Source organism: Osmia bicornis, unplaced genomic scaffold (assembly GCF_907164935.1).
Source record: "Osmia bicornis bicornis unplaced genomic scaffold, iOsmBic2.1, whole genome shotgun sequence".
NCBI lineage: Eukaryota > Metazoa > Arthropoda > Insecta > Hymenoptera > Megachilidae > Osmia > Osmia bicornis.
In genome coordinates this window covers 835,396-850,523 of record NW_025791318.1, presented here as the reverse complement: position 1 = coordinate 850,523, position 15,128 = coordinate 835,396, and positions in this window count along the sequence as shown.

Genomic DNA, 15,128 nt, shown 5'->3' with positions numbered 1-15,128 from the left:
ATAATGGCAATATCCTTATTACTATATCTGCATTAGAGCTGCTGCAATATACTGATTCCTTCCCACAGATCAATGTACATTGAGTATCAGTATCATTTATACTATGTCTACATTGGATACAATGTAATATACTGGTGCGTTCCCACAGATCAATGTAATTTTGGTAACAACATCACTATTACTATATCTACATTAGATATAATGTAATATACTGATCCCTACCCACAGATCAATGTACATATAATAGCAGTTTCGTTATTAGTATATCTACAATGGATATAATGTAATATACTGATACCTTCCCACCGATCAATGTACATATAATGGCAGTATCGTTATTACTATATCTACATTTGATATGTAATATACATTTAATAACAATATCATTATTACGATATCTACATCAGATGAAATTTAATATACTGATTTAGTCCCACAGACCAATGTACATTTAATAACAATATCATTATTACTATATCTACATTGGATACTATTGGGAAATAATTGCAAAACACGGCTCTATTTGAACACTAAACGAAAGGAACTTTATTATCATAAACTAAGAACGAAAGAATTAATATATATATATGTTAAACTATAAAACAAACGCAATAAGTAACGATCCTTTTGGATCGCATTTTCGCAGACGCGCACGACGCGAACATTCGCACAATGCAATGCGATTTTTCTGTGACGTATCAAGGGGCGCTATAGTCGCCTCGCAGCGACCTGCAACCGTCACGTGCTACAGCTTGCTTGGTGAGAGCGCGCGGAGATCATCTTGCTGCCAACACTCCCCCTATCGATGCGCGCTCGCTCAATTTCCACTTTTACACACACAGTGGTATAGCTAACATTTATCCTATCCGTAACATATTGATACACGTCAGGTGTTTTGCCTTCGGTAGGGCCTTCGTTAAAACATCAGCTAACATAAATTCTGTCCTTACATACTGTATTACGATCTCTTTCTTATTTACAAGCTCTCTAGTAAAATGGTAGCTTATGTCGATATGTTTGCTTCGCTTATGAAACACGGTATTTTTTGACAGTTCAATCGCACTTTGATTATCACAGTAAACACGTATAGAGTCCCTAACTAGTTCTTTGAAACCCATGTGTGTCAACAGTCTCTTTAGGTACACAATTTCGCGTGACACTTCAGCTAGCGCGGCGTACTCCGCCTCCATGGTTGATAAGGCAACCGATTGCTTCCTGGACTTCCAGCTGATTGGCCCACCAGCAAGAATTACGACATTCCCGCTGCACGACTTTCTGTCATCTACGTCTCCTGCCCAGTCGGAGTCAGTGTAGGCCCTCAGATTTTCCTTGTCCTTGACATACTCTATACCATAGTGCGATGTCCCCTTTAGATAACGAAGAACTCTTTTTGCTAAGTGCCAATGTATTCTGCCTGGATTGGAGGAGAAACGGCTAAGCATGCTCGCTGCAAATGCTATGTCGGGGCGAGTTGCATTTGACAAATAAACTAACCCGCCTACCAGCTCCCTGTAGGGTCGCTGCTTCATCTCATCTCGTTCCTCATCGGTACTTGGGCACATTTGGCTTGTAACTTTATCACCTGCTTCCAACGGTGTTGATGTCGTCTTTGCATTACTCATATTGAATCTTGCCACGAGTTCTTCTACGTATTTCTTTTGGCATAGCTTTATGTTCCCCGTTAATTCATCTCGCTGTACGCTTATGCCTAGGATGTCGTGGATTGGCCCCAGATCCACCATCTTCAGTGTCGACTTCAACTTGGACTTCACACATTCCAGACACTCAATTTTCTTTGATGCTAGGATTAGATCGTCTACGTAGATTATGACTATAACGCGATCATCGCCTTCATTGAATACATATACACATGGATCAGCTGCAGTGCGCACTCCTCCATTTTCCGTGATGAACTTGTCAAACCTGTTGTACCATTCACGGCCTGATTGTTTTAAACCATAAAGTGGCTTCATTAACCTACATACTTTCGATTCTTTTCCTTTCTGAATATACGCCTCGGGCTGCTCCATGTATATCTCATCCGAGAGTTCCCCTTGCAAGTATGCTGAAACTACGTCCATCTGATGGACCTGCATCTGGTCGTTTACAGATGCGGCGAGTAACGCTCTAACAGCCTCTAGTCTGGCAACTGGTGCAAAGACCTCTTCATAATCTATCCCTCTTCGTTGCGTGTGTCCTCGTACGACGAGTCTTGCTTTATATTTTTCAACCTCGCCCTTCTGGTTGAATTTCGTCTTGAATACCCAGCGATTCGATAGTACTCTCTTATCCTTGGGTCGATCTACCAAAAACCAAGTTTTATTCTTTATTAAACTGTCGTACTCACTGTCCATGGCCGCTAGTCAATCTTGACGCCTGTCTCCATCCAGGGCTTCTGCAACAGATTCTGGATCCCTAACATCCGTGTTGCGATTGTAATTGTATATTTTTCTCGGTCTTCCGGGGCGTCCATCTCTTAGTATTTTTGGGCGACCGACAGCTCGTCGTAGTCCGCCGTTAATCTGGTCAGGATCATCGTCTCCTTCTTCTTCTTCTTGTGAGGTTTCGGAGCCCTCATTGACCTCCTCCACGCCTTCAGTATACGGCGTTTGCAATAACTGTGTCGGGTTCGAACCACTGTCAGCATCTTCAGCTTCGGTCTGCTTCTCGTTCTCGGATAATTCGAAGTCATTTTCCCGCATTTGACTTTCATTGACCTCAAAATGCTGCTGCGAGTCAATCTCAGGCTGCTCAAAGAACTTGATATCTCGAGCTTTTATCACCGTCCTCGTACCTGGCTTCCACAATCTGTAAGCTTTTGACACTTGTGAGTACCCAACTAAAATATACTCATCTCCTTTTGGCTGAAATTTTCCTCTTTTGTGTGCTTTGTCCAATACGATGGCCTTGGCTCCAAACATTCTTAGGAACCCTACATATGGCTTACGGTTTAGCCATGCTTCGTATGGAGTTTTTCCATTCAGCGTCTTCGTCGCACACCTATTTCTCAAGTAAACCGCTGTATTGACTGCTTCAGCCCACATCATTTGGGGAAGGTTACCCTGCAACAGTAAACATCTTGCCATTTCAGTGATCGTACGATTTTGTCGCTCTGCGACCCCGTTTTGTTGTGGTGTGTACTGGGTGCTCAGCTGATGGATGATGCCACTCTCTTCAAGCAAATTCTTGAATTCCTTGGACAAGTACTCCGTCCCATTGTCCGTTCGGAGCTTCTTAATTCGTTGACCCGTTTGATTTTCAACGTTCCTCTTGTATTCTTTGAATGCTGCGAGAACATCCGAGCGATTGCGTAATATCCTGACCTCAGTGTACCTAGTGCAGTCATCGATGAAGGTGACGAAATAATTCGCACCACCCAGGGATTGGGTACGCATCGGGCCACAGATGTCCGAGTGGATTAGCCCTAATCTTTCATTTTCACGATGCTCTGATTTTCCAAACGGTTGGACATGAATTTTACATTTAGCACATACCTTGCAATTAAAGTCCTTACTTTTTGGATCCAGGCTGACCCCTTTGACCATACCCTCGTTTACCATTCGTTTGAGGTCATTCACATTCACATGGCCATACCTCTGGTGCCACGTGAACAAGTCTCCTCTGCGTTGAGCCGTCATTGCCTGACTCGCGTCTTCGTCGACGCAGTACAGTCCGTCTCGTTTTGTGGCCGTCAAAACTGTCGATCCATTTCTTGCTCTGACTACTGCACGCTTTGCTCCAAAATGAATGGAGTGCCCCTTGGCTGTAATGGCCGATGCCGAAAGGAGGTTGTTGCGCAATTCGGGCACATACAACGCGTCTTGTATCTTCACTCGATTTCGGCCACCACGCTTAGATTTCACTTTCAAATGCACGTTACCCGAACCGGTAGCGTCAATGTAATTTTCACCCGCGGTATACACTTTTGACTGTTCTGTCTTATCAACGCACTCAAACATTCCTTTGTCATTGCACATGTGTCGCGTCGCACCACTGTCGAGGCACCACGTTCCCGATTTCTTTCCGAGTTCTGCATTACAAGCAATAGCTATTAACACGCCCTCTTCAGCATCTGATTTATTGCGCGAAACATATGCTTTGTTGCGATTTAATTTGGCTCTACAATCACTGATTCTGTGCCCCATTCTTCCACAATTAAAACACTTTCCGTTGAATTTTTGCACATGCGACTTCGATCTATTGAGACTCGAATTCGCGCCCGATTGCCTTTCTTGGTTATGGCGTGCCCTTGTGTACAGCGCCTCACCTCTGTTATCATGGTTGCCAGTCTTCGCGTCGCGCTCTTTTTGTCTCGCTTCTTCCTCTATTAGCTTGGTCTTGAGAATTTCGAGTGTTGGTATTTGATCTCGCGATTCGATGGCGACACTAAAGTTTTCAAACTCTGCCGGTAATGAGTTTAGTAGCATTATCGACAGCAATTCTTCCGGGATATCGATACCCGCTTCCTCAAGTTGTCCAGCTTTGCTTGTGAACTCATTCACGTGCTGCGCAATTGTTACGTTTGGCGCCTTTTCTAACCTCACTAACTGCTTGTACAGCGTGGCTTTTCGAACCGGACCCTTTGACTCGTACACTCCTCCAAGGATGGTCCATGCTCCTTTTGCCGATTCTGCCTTTTTAACGTAGCTTAATTGACTCTGGGATATGCTTAAATTTATCAAAGCTAGCGCCTTTGCATCTCGTTTTGACCATTCGACCGCATTTTCGTTCGTTCTTTCTTCTGACCCGTCGACGTACTGCCATAAATCGTTGTAGACTAGTACACTTTTCATATGTATCTTCCATAGCTCGTAGTTTTTATCCATCAACTTTTCTACGTTTGAGAAACCGGTCGCTGACGCCATATTTTTATATTTTCACTGAAACACGTGCCCTGGGCCCATAACCTATTGGGAAATAATTGCAAAACACGGCTCTATTTGAACACTAAACGAAAGGAACTTTATTATCATAAACTAAGAACGAAAGAATTAATATATACATATGTTAAACTATAAAATAAACGCAATAAGTAACGATCCTTTTGGATCGCATTTTCGCAGACGCGCACGACGTGAACATTCGCACAATGCAAAGCGATTTTTCTGTGACGTAGCAAGGGGCGCTATAGTCGCCTCGCAGCGACCTGCAACCGTCACGTGCTACAGCTTGCTTGGTGAGAGCGCGCGGAGATCATCTTGCTGCCAACAATTAAATATTTAATAATATTTAATTTATATTATTCTGAAATAAATATTTAATATTCTAATTTTATTAATATTATTTAATTAATATTGTATTTAATTAAATATTTAATAATATTTAATTTATATTATTCTGAAATATTTAATATTTTAATTTTATTAATATTATTTAATTTATATTTAAAAATTTGTTAATAAAATTGTATGAATACAAAACAGATCAAATTCTGTTGGCGATGCAAACGCGCCTTGCCGAGTGGTTCGTTGTGTATACGCCAGGTGTGCACCCCTACTACAGACTGTGGCCCAATCGTTGGGCCGTATTATCTATATCTAAAATATACTGTTATTCTTTTTGTTTTACGTAATGTTCGCGCCTTCAAATAATCAATTATAATATGTACTCTGTAATGTTAAATATAAATATATATAGTATAAAATAAGAATTCAACAGGTTATGGGCCCAGGAGCACTCCTACTGCGCCAAAAAGGTATAAAAATAAGCTGAATCGGCAGTCCAGAACGCATATAACCTCAATTGCGTTTGCAAGACCACGCCGCAAGCTGTTTTAAAATTTTCATCTGGTGTATGCAAGAACAAAGCAAGGTAAGATGGCTATTCCAAACATGCAGATTGAAAAATTAAATAACGATAATTACGATGTTTGGAAGATACAAATAGAGGCGATTTTAATCAAGAACGACCTGTGGGAATATGTAACCGGCGATAAGCCGAAGCCTTTAGAAAACGAAGCGGCTATCGAAAATTGGGTAAAAAATGATAGGAAGGCTAAAGCCGACATCATCCTCGCGCTGAGCTCAAGTGAATTCTGTCATATAAAGGGTGCCGAGACGTCCAAAGATGTATGGACGAAATTAGCAGGCGTTTATGAATCTAAAGGGCCTGCCAAAACAGCTTGTTTGTTGGAAACCCTGTTATTTACAAAAATGCGTGAAGGTGAAGACATGGCTGAACACTTGAACAAGTACTTCGATACCATAGACAAACTAAAGGGCTTGCAAGTTAACATCGATGGGAACCTCCTCACTGTTCTCTTGCTGCACAGTATTCCAAATAGCTATGAAAATTTCAGGTGTGCAATAAAAGTACGAGATGAGTTACCAACACCAGAAATGCTGAAGGTCAAACTCCTGGAAGAAGCAAATTCAAGAAAAGCGAGTAGCCAAAATAGTGAAGCAGCAGATGCATACTATACCAAAAATGAAAGATGTCCAAAGCCAAAGCAGAAAAATGAAGCGAAGACTGAAACACGCCAAAGACAAGAAGTTGAAAAGCCTCAAAGTACAAACACAAATCGCAACAAGTGCAATTATAAGTGTAATTATTGTCATAAAACAGGTCACAAGGCATCTGATTGTTTTAAGAGAGCTGCAGATAGAAAGAAATCAACCACACAGCCACAGAAAGCCATGACGTGCTTAAATGAAGAGTGTCTAGTGTCGACATTTGCAGAAGTGAACCAAATTTGTCAAGCAAGTGTCGTTGAGTCAAATGAAAGTGCACTAAGCCAAGAACATTGGTGCATCGATAGTGGTGCTACATCTCATATGTGCAATAACAAGCTCTACTTTGAAAATTTGACACCATTGGTGAATCAAATTGTGAAGTTGGCAACGAAACAGACCACTTCAGCTGAAGGGATCGGAACAGTCTGTGTGAATACTGGAAGATTCGTATTAAGGTTAGAAAATACACTTTATGTACCTGAGATAAAAACGAATCTTTTATCTGTTTCAAGGATAGTTCAAAGCGGACGTGACGTGATATTTACCACGAATAAAGCGAAAATCGTTGAACCTGATGGCATGACGATAGCTGTAGCAGATCAGGAAAGAAGTTTATTCGTGGTGAGGCCAAAGATAAGTTCAGTTGCACTAGCAAGCTGTAAAGATGACAGAATCGTTGAATGGCATCGTCGTCTTGGCCACCTTAACGAAACTGATTTGCGAAAAATGGAGAAAGATAATATGGTAAGGGGACTTGTCTTAAAATCAGGAGATCGAATGACTGATTGTGAAACCTGCATCAAAAATAAACAATCCGCAACGCCTTTTCCGAAGTCATCGGCTACGAGAAGTGACGAAATACTTCACCGCATTCATTCGGACATTTGCGGACCGATGAGGACAAAATCGGTTGGAGGAGCGGTTTACTTTGCGACCTTTATAGATGATAAATCTCGTTGGGTCGAAGTGAGATTTTTAAAGTCGAAGGGTGATGTCAAGGAAACCTTTAAAACATACAAGGCACTAGTCGAAAACCAAACGGGAAGAAAAGTCAAGATATTTCGAACGGACAATGGGTTGGAGTATTGCGGAGAAGAATTCACAGGATATCTTGAAGATTGTGGGATAAAAAGAGAGAGAACCGTAGCTTATTCTCCTCAACAAAATGGCGTCGCTGAGCGGATGAACCGCACCTTATTAGAAATGGCCCGGTGCATGTTGTCTGACTCCAAGTTGCCAACGAAGTTTTGGGCTGAAGCGATAGCCACCGCTGCATACATCAGGAACAGGTGTCCTTCGAAAAGCCTGAGCGGTGTAACCCCCTTCGAATCGTGGTTTGGATGTAAACCAAGTGTTCGCCACTTGATGCCTTTTGGCTGTATTGGATATGTTCTGAATAAAAAGCCAGGAAAAGGAAAATTCGAAGCCCGATCTGAGAAGTGTATACTTCTTGGATACTCCAATGAATCTAAGGCGTATCGAATGTGGAACATCCGAACTGAGAAAATTGTTAAGAGCAGAGACGTTAAATTCGTTAACAGCATTCATGAGTTTCAGGCTGACAAGAAAGAACCCGAACTTTTCAACTTTGAGCTGCAGTCGAGACCAGATGAAACAGTTCAAGACGAAGAAAACGAGGGAAGCACTGGTGGCAATGAGGCTGAAGAAGAGGCAGAGTTGGACACAAGTCAGAACGAAAACGCAGAACACAGAGTTCAAGATCGACACGGGCGTGGCAGACCGAGACTGATCCGAACTGGACAAAGAGATAGACCCAGAAAGGTTTACGCTCCTAACCAAACAGATGTTCATCAGGGACAGCTAGCGTATCAGGACGGCCCGGTGCCAACAGTCGAGACAGCCCTATCGGGACCACATGCTTCAGAATGGCAAGGAGCAATGGAAGCAGAGTACAGTGCGCTCACCGAAAATGGTGCGTGGCAGCTAGTTGAACGTCCGAAAGGCGCAAACGTCATCGGATGCAGATGGGTACTACGTACGAAATACAACGCCGATGGAACTGTTGAAAGACGCAAGGCAAGGTTGGTCGCAAAAGGTTATGCTCAACAACCCAATATCGATTTTACAGAAACTTTTGCCCCCGTGGCACGATTAAGTTCAATACGAATTATTGTCGCTATCGCTGCACAGCTCCACCTAAAATTGTATCAACTAGATGTGGTCATGGCATACATAAATGGTGACTTAAAGGAAAACATATTTATGGAGCAACCTGAGGGTTTCGAGGAACCTGGAAAGGAGCATCTAATTTGTAAGTTGCAAAAATCGCTGTATGGCCTGAAGCAATCAGGGAGACAATGGTATGAAAAGCTTGACTCGAAATTAAGAGCAATGAACTTGAAACCGACGAATGCAGACAAATGCGTATATTTCAATCGGAGTCAAAGCAACATGACGATAGTAGCAATTTACGTTGACGATCTAATCATCGCAACAAATGAACCGGAAGCATTCAACAAGATAAAATCTGCGCTGGAGTCAAACTTCAAAATAAAAGATTTGGGACCACTCCACTACTGCCTGGGAATTGAATTTCATCAAGATGAAGAATCCAGATCTGTAAAAATGTCACAACGAAAATATGTTGAAGACGTTTTGAAGCGATTTCACATGGAAGAAGCAAATCCAGTCTCAACGCCTCTCGAGAGTAAAAATAAATTAAGCAAGGAGGCATTGCCAACGACGAATGAAGAAATCGCTGAGATAAAGAAACTTCCCTATAGATCATTGGTTGGAGCGTTAATGTATTTAGCTGTTGGGACGCGACCTGACATCGCTCATACCGTCAGCGTCCTAAGTCGCTTCAATGAAACTTATAGGCAACATCATTGGAATGCTGCAAAGAGGGTTTTGCGATACCTGAAGGGAACAGCTGATCATTGTTTGACGTTTACAGATGCTCCAGATACCCTGACAGGATATGTTGATTCTGATTGGGCAAATGACGCTGATGATAGAGTATCATACACAGGATACGTTTTCAAGCTAGCAAATGCCGCAGTCACGTGGGAGTCCAGGAAACAGCGAAGTGTTGCTTTATCAAGTACAGAGGCCGAGTATATGGCATTAAGCGAGGCCGCTAAAGAGGCAACGTACTTAAGAAATTTTCTCGCAGAGATTGGTCATGGAGACACTAATAAAAAGGCTACCATAATTTACTGCGACAATCAGGGAGCACAAAAATTAATGAGAAATCCAGTTTTTCATTCCAGAACCAAACACGTCGACATACGCCATCACTATGTCAGAGAGGCCCATGAGGACGGAAGGATTGACGTTTTGTACCTGCCGACAGGTGAAATGCCAGCAGACGTCCTAACGAAAGCATTAAATGGACCAAGTCATAAGAAGCTCACGTCGCACCTTGGCCTCACGTGAAGATGAGATGAAACGAAGCTGTAAAGGGTGTGCGACAACTCCGCGTTTGAGAGAGGGTGTTGGCGATGCAAACGCGCCTTGCCGAGTGGTTCGTTGTGTATACGCCAGGTGTGCACCCCTACTACAGACTGTGGCCCAATCGTTGGGCCGTATTATCTATATCTAAAATATACTGTTATTCTTTTTGTTTTACGTAATGTTCGCGCCTTCAAATAATCAATTATAATATGTACTCTGTAATGTTAAATATAAATATATATAGTATAAAATAAGAATTCAACAAATTCTATTCTAATATCGTAGAATATTTTTTACGATCCATATAGATTTCCCAAAATTTGTTAATTAAATTGTATGAATACAAAACAGATCAAATTCTATTCTAATATCGTAGAATATTTTTTACGATCCATATAGATTTCCCAAAATTTGTTAATTAAATTGTATGAATACAAAACAGATCAAATTCTATTCTAATATCGTAGAATATTTTTACGATCCATATAGATTTCCCAAAATTTGTTAATTAAATTGTATGAATACAAAACAGATCAAATTCTATTCTAATATCGTAGAATATTTTTTATGATCCGTATAGATTTCCCAAAATTTGTTAATTAAATTGTATGAATACAAAACAGTTCCTATTGATATATAAAGAACGTTAAAGATTATCTAATAATTTTAAATATTAGATAATCTTTAAAAAATTATATATATATAATATTAAAGAACGTTAAGATTATCTAATAATTTTAAATAGATAATCTTTAAAAAATTAAATATATATATTGTAACGTGGTGACACCTGTGCCCCCCCGTTACATTCGCTGCGCTTTTCCCACCTCAAATCCCACCTAGAAATGACCCTTAACCCTTCTAACACCTCACCCCTTTTTCCCCGCCCGCCGGTGTCGGGCCGATGGAGGCGACGGACAAGAGACAACAGGGATCACCCGCAAGAAGGAGCTACGAGGCCGGCGACAGACCTCCCACCCTCCAGGAGAGGAAAAGCAACGCGGGACTTCGGAAAAAGAGACGAAGCGGCCCAGCAGCTGATACAAACGTCCACCTGGAGCCATCTGTCGCCGAGCCCGAAGACCTCAGTCCACCCGCCACGGCCGGAGATCCGCCAGCCCCATCGAACCCGAACACCGGCAGATCGATAATCGATAACCAATCTATTCCGTTGCCAGAAAAGGCCCCCTTCCTATTCCCCATCCCCTCCCCAAAAATCATCCCGCGACGGACCCGTCGTCGCGACAGCGACGACGAGCCGTCATTGAGCCCTGGGCTATCTAACTAAGCGATCTGAAAAGTAATTATATAGATTTTCAAAGCGATTATAGAGAGACGATTCGGAGTGTACGAGTGTGTGGAGTTTGAAGTAAGTCCCTTTCGATACTAATTGTAAGAGTGTGAGTTTCGGCAACGGCGATCTTCGACTGCGAACTTGTGTGTCCGCGTATCGCGCCGTTCATCCCCCGTTATATTTCTTGAAACCCTTTTGTCCAGCCCCCAACATTCCCGTCCAAAGCATCCTCACGCGTAACGTAAACGAACTTCCAGAAACCTCCCTCACCCTGAGATCTTCCCTAACCCTCGACAAATCCTCCTTGCGTACTCCCCCGCGAGATTGTAAGGACGGAAGTGCCACGAGTCCCATCCCCTGTAACGACCCCCATTCTGTCCCTTTGTCCAAATTTTGATTGCCACCGCGAGTGGCTGGCGCCCAGCGTTTGTAATACGAAACTAGTGTGAAAAGAATATAGAGTGAACCCCCGAAAGGGTCACAAATTTGGCGCCCAACGTGGGGCCTGGAAAAATTTTTTGTTTGGTTCAAAAAACTCTCGCGTAGAGGAAAATTTTGTATCCCCACCGTTAAAATTCGAAAGATCTCGAAACCGCGACGCGGAAGGTACCCGTTGCCGAGAACCTCCTGTTGTTGTTGTTTTTTTTTGTCGAGTGTCGCCGGTCGAACGCGGCGTGAGTTTGAAATCTGATCCGTTGACGTCCTAAGGACGATAAACAGTGAGTCATCGAAGTACGCCGTTTTCGACCGAACCGTCCTCGTTATTGAAATCAGTGAAACGGTATTGTTATCTGTGTCGAAATCTATTTCTATTGTGTATCCTCCCAAATTCAAAACTCTGCTCGCGACTTGCCGATATCGAGGGCCCGGCCGTGCTTTCGCCGACCGTGAGCACTCTATCGAGCCTCTTCGATTTCAGATTTTCTTTTTTTTTGCCCCTTTTTTTCAGCACCGATTATTGAAGACCGAGCCTTGGGTTTTCCAGAAAAACCGACTAATAAAACCGGATATTTTTGTGTTGAACTTCCTTTTTTGCGATTGTACCCCTCTTTTCTTTCAGGATCCTTTACCTTTTTTTGTTATCCCCAGTTTTCTGGTATCGCTGCCGCCGGGAACGCGAAAAAAAAAAGTCGCGAAAATGGATTCGGAGGAGGCACGGGTAATAAGAGAGCGCGTTGGTAATTTAGAAGTAGTGGAGCTGATACAGCTCATGGATCACTCGCGGTTGAATATACGGGGAAGGTTACAGGATCTTCAGGACCGGTACGTTCGCGCGGAAATACGGCGGGTACTCGGCCCGAATGCCGCGCCATGGGATGTCGCGCTCGACACAGCCGGGGATCGCCTGCCGTTTACTCTTTTTACGGCATGGGAGACCCCGGCTGTCGATGATTCCCCTCCGCATCCCACCGCCGATCCTACTTCCCGCCAACCGGAGAATCCTGAGCCTGAAACGGCTGATCCACCCGCTTCTGAAACCTCCTACCGATCCCTTCCTGAAATACGCCCCCAACCTTACATTCCCAATCCCGCTACCCTGACCTCAACCACCACCCTAACCACCACGACTGTCACGGTAACTTCTGTTTCCCGTCCCACTCCTGTTAATCCTCCATCGATCGATCTAAATCAGTCCCAGCTTGCCGGGGAACGGCGCGAAAGGGTTACGTTCGCGCCCGACCCGAGCACCGGCGAGCACTCTACCCCCTTACCCACACCCCCCTTAAATCCATTCAACGATCCCCTCACGATACCAGCACCTCAAAATCCACCCCCTAACCCTCCAACCCGTCCTCTAGATACCTCCAACCCGTACCGTACTAGCCTAGGGGCAGCTCCGCCTCCCCTAAGTAGTACCCACCTTCTACCAAGAATCTCTGAAACCCAGTATCCTTTCCTCCCGCCACAACCGATCCCTGCACCAACCCAGGCTCCAAACTCTATGGATTACACTTACCCCGTTCCATACCCCTCCCAACGCCCATACTATCCTCCATTTTTCCCCTCTTTCCCTCAGCTACCCCCGCACTTCGCCGAACCCTCCCTTTCCCGAACCAACCCTTTTCATCCCCTAGGGAATTTTTCCCAACCTTCCTATACTCCTGCCGCAGGCGAGGCTCGCGCTGTGAAATTATTCCGCAAATGGAAGATTTCCTTTTCGGGAGCCCCCGGGGAAGACGGGGAGGAATTCCTCGAAACCTTGGCCGAGGTTGCCACCACCCAGAACCTTACCGAATCCGAACTGATCCGAGCTATTCCCTATGCCTTGACCGGAGAGGCGCGAGCCTGGGCGCGGGGGCAGGCCCATACTTGGGCCAGTTATGGCGAATTCCTGCAAAACTTCCGTCTATGTTACACCCCGAGCAACTACCAAAACCGTCTAAGAATGGACCTAATGACCCGCACCCAAGGGGAGCGGGAACCCCTCTCCACTTACCTCTCCAAACTACAAGTGATATTCCGTCGTCTAGAACCTCCTTTATCCACTCCCGAACAATTAGGAATAGTGATTCGAAATCTCCACCCTCGCTACAAATTAGTAGTCGACTTCCACCCTCCCAATTCCTTTAACGATTTACTCCGCCTGGGAAGGTGGGTAGAAGAGACCCAGCGGAGCAGCGAGGAGTATCGCGGGCCACCGACGGCGGGGAGCCTCACGATCCCGGGAACGGGGTACGTGCCCCCGCCGGGAGGGCCGCGATCGAAACTCGCGGCAGCCGCTGAGTACTCCCGACCTTCCACAGCATCCCAATCCGTCCCGAAAACCCCACGAAATGCACCAGCCTCGAACCGCCCCCAAACCTCAACCTCCAACCGTCCCGTTACACCTCCTCCTCCCCTCACTATTACCGAAATCCCCAGTTTGATGTCCCTTCCCATGGTACCACCCCCGGCTGGATGCCGTGCTCCAACCTCCCTGAATGCGTCAATCCCCAACCGCCCTACCTCCTACTCCCAAGCGACCTCCGGTTCCCGACAACTCCCTCCTCGTCCCGCGGCTACTTCCACCCAATCCTCCCTTCCCGGCCAATGTTGGAACTGCGGCCAAGCAGGGCATTGGTTCGGCGCCTGCCAGCAGCCGAGGAGGAAGTTTTGCTTCCGGTGCGGGAAGTTCGACGTCATCGCACCGGAATGCCCGAATTGTTTGTCGGGAAACGCCTGCGGAGGTCGGCGGTAAGGGTCGACGCGACCTCCCCGAAAAACCCGATCCAACCCCCCAAATCCCGCGTCCAGAAACCCCCGAAAACTCCTTCAACCGCACCGATTCCAACTCCAAGGAAATTCCCTTTAGTAGAGTCCCGTACAGAACCCTATCCCGGCGATAATCGCATTTTCCTCCCCTTGCAGCACGGTAAATATATCTTCCAAGCCCTCCTTGATACCGGCGCAACCCATTCCTATGCAGGTCCCAAAGTCGCTCAATTATTCAGACTCCATTTAACCCCTTCCCAAGCCTGCATGATCCTAGCCAACAACATCAAAGAGAGAATCCTCGGAGAGGTCACCGTCGCGATCCAGGTCGATGACGAAATCCACAACCTCCCCCTCCGCGCAAGCGAGTCATTGGGGTATGAGGTAGTCCTAGGGATGGATTTTATCGCCCGGTTTGGAATTACCATAGACGGAGATCTAAGGACGTGGCGAACTCCGAACGGACCTCTTCACCCCTTCTACCCCGAATCCTCACCCGATCCCTTTCCCATGAACCCCGCTTGCGCCGGACTTTCCGAAGCAACCCCCGAGGAAATCTCGGGAATTCAAACCCTTCTTGATCGCCTCATCCCACCCCCATCCTCTACCTTAGGAACCACTCCCCTTGTCACACATTCTATTGATGTTCAAAACCACCCTCCTATTAAACAACGTCCTCGTCGCATGGCTCCCCGCGTCTTAGAAGCCGCACAGAAGGAAGTAGATTCCATGCTCCAGTCCGGTATAATTGAACCCTCCTCTAGTGCCTGGTG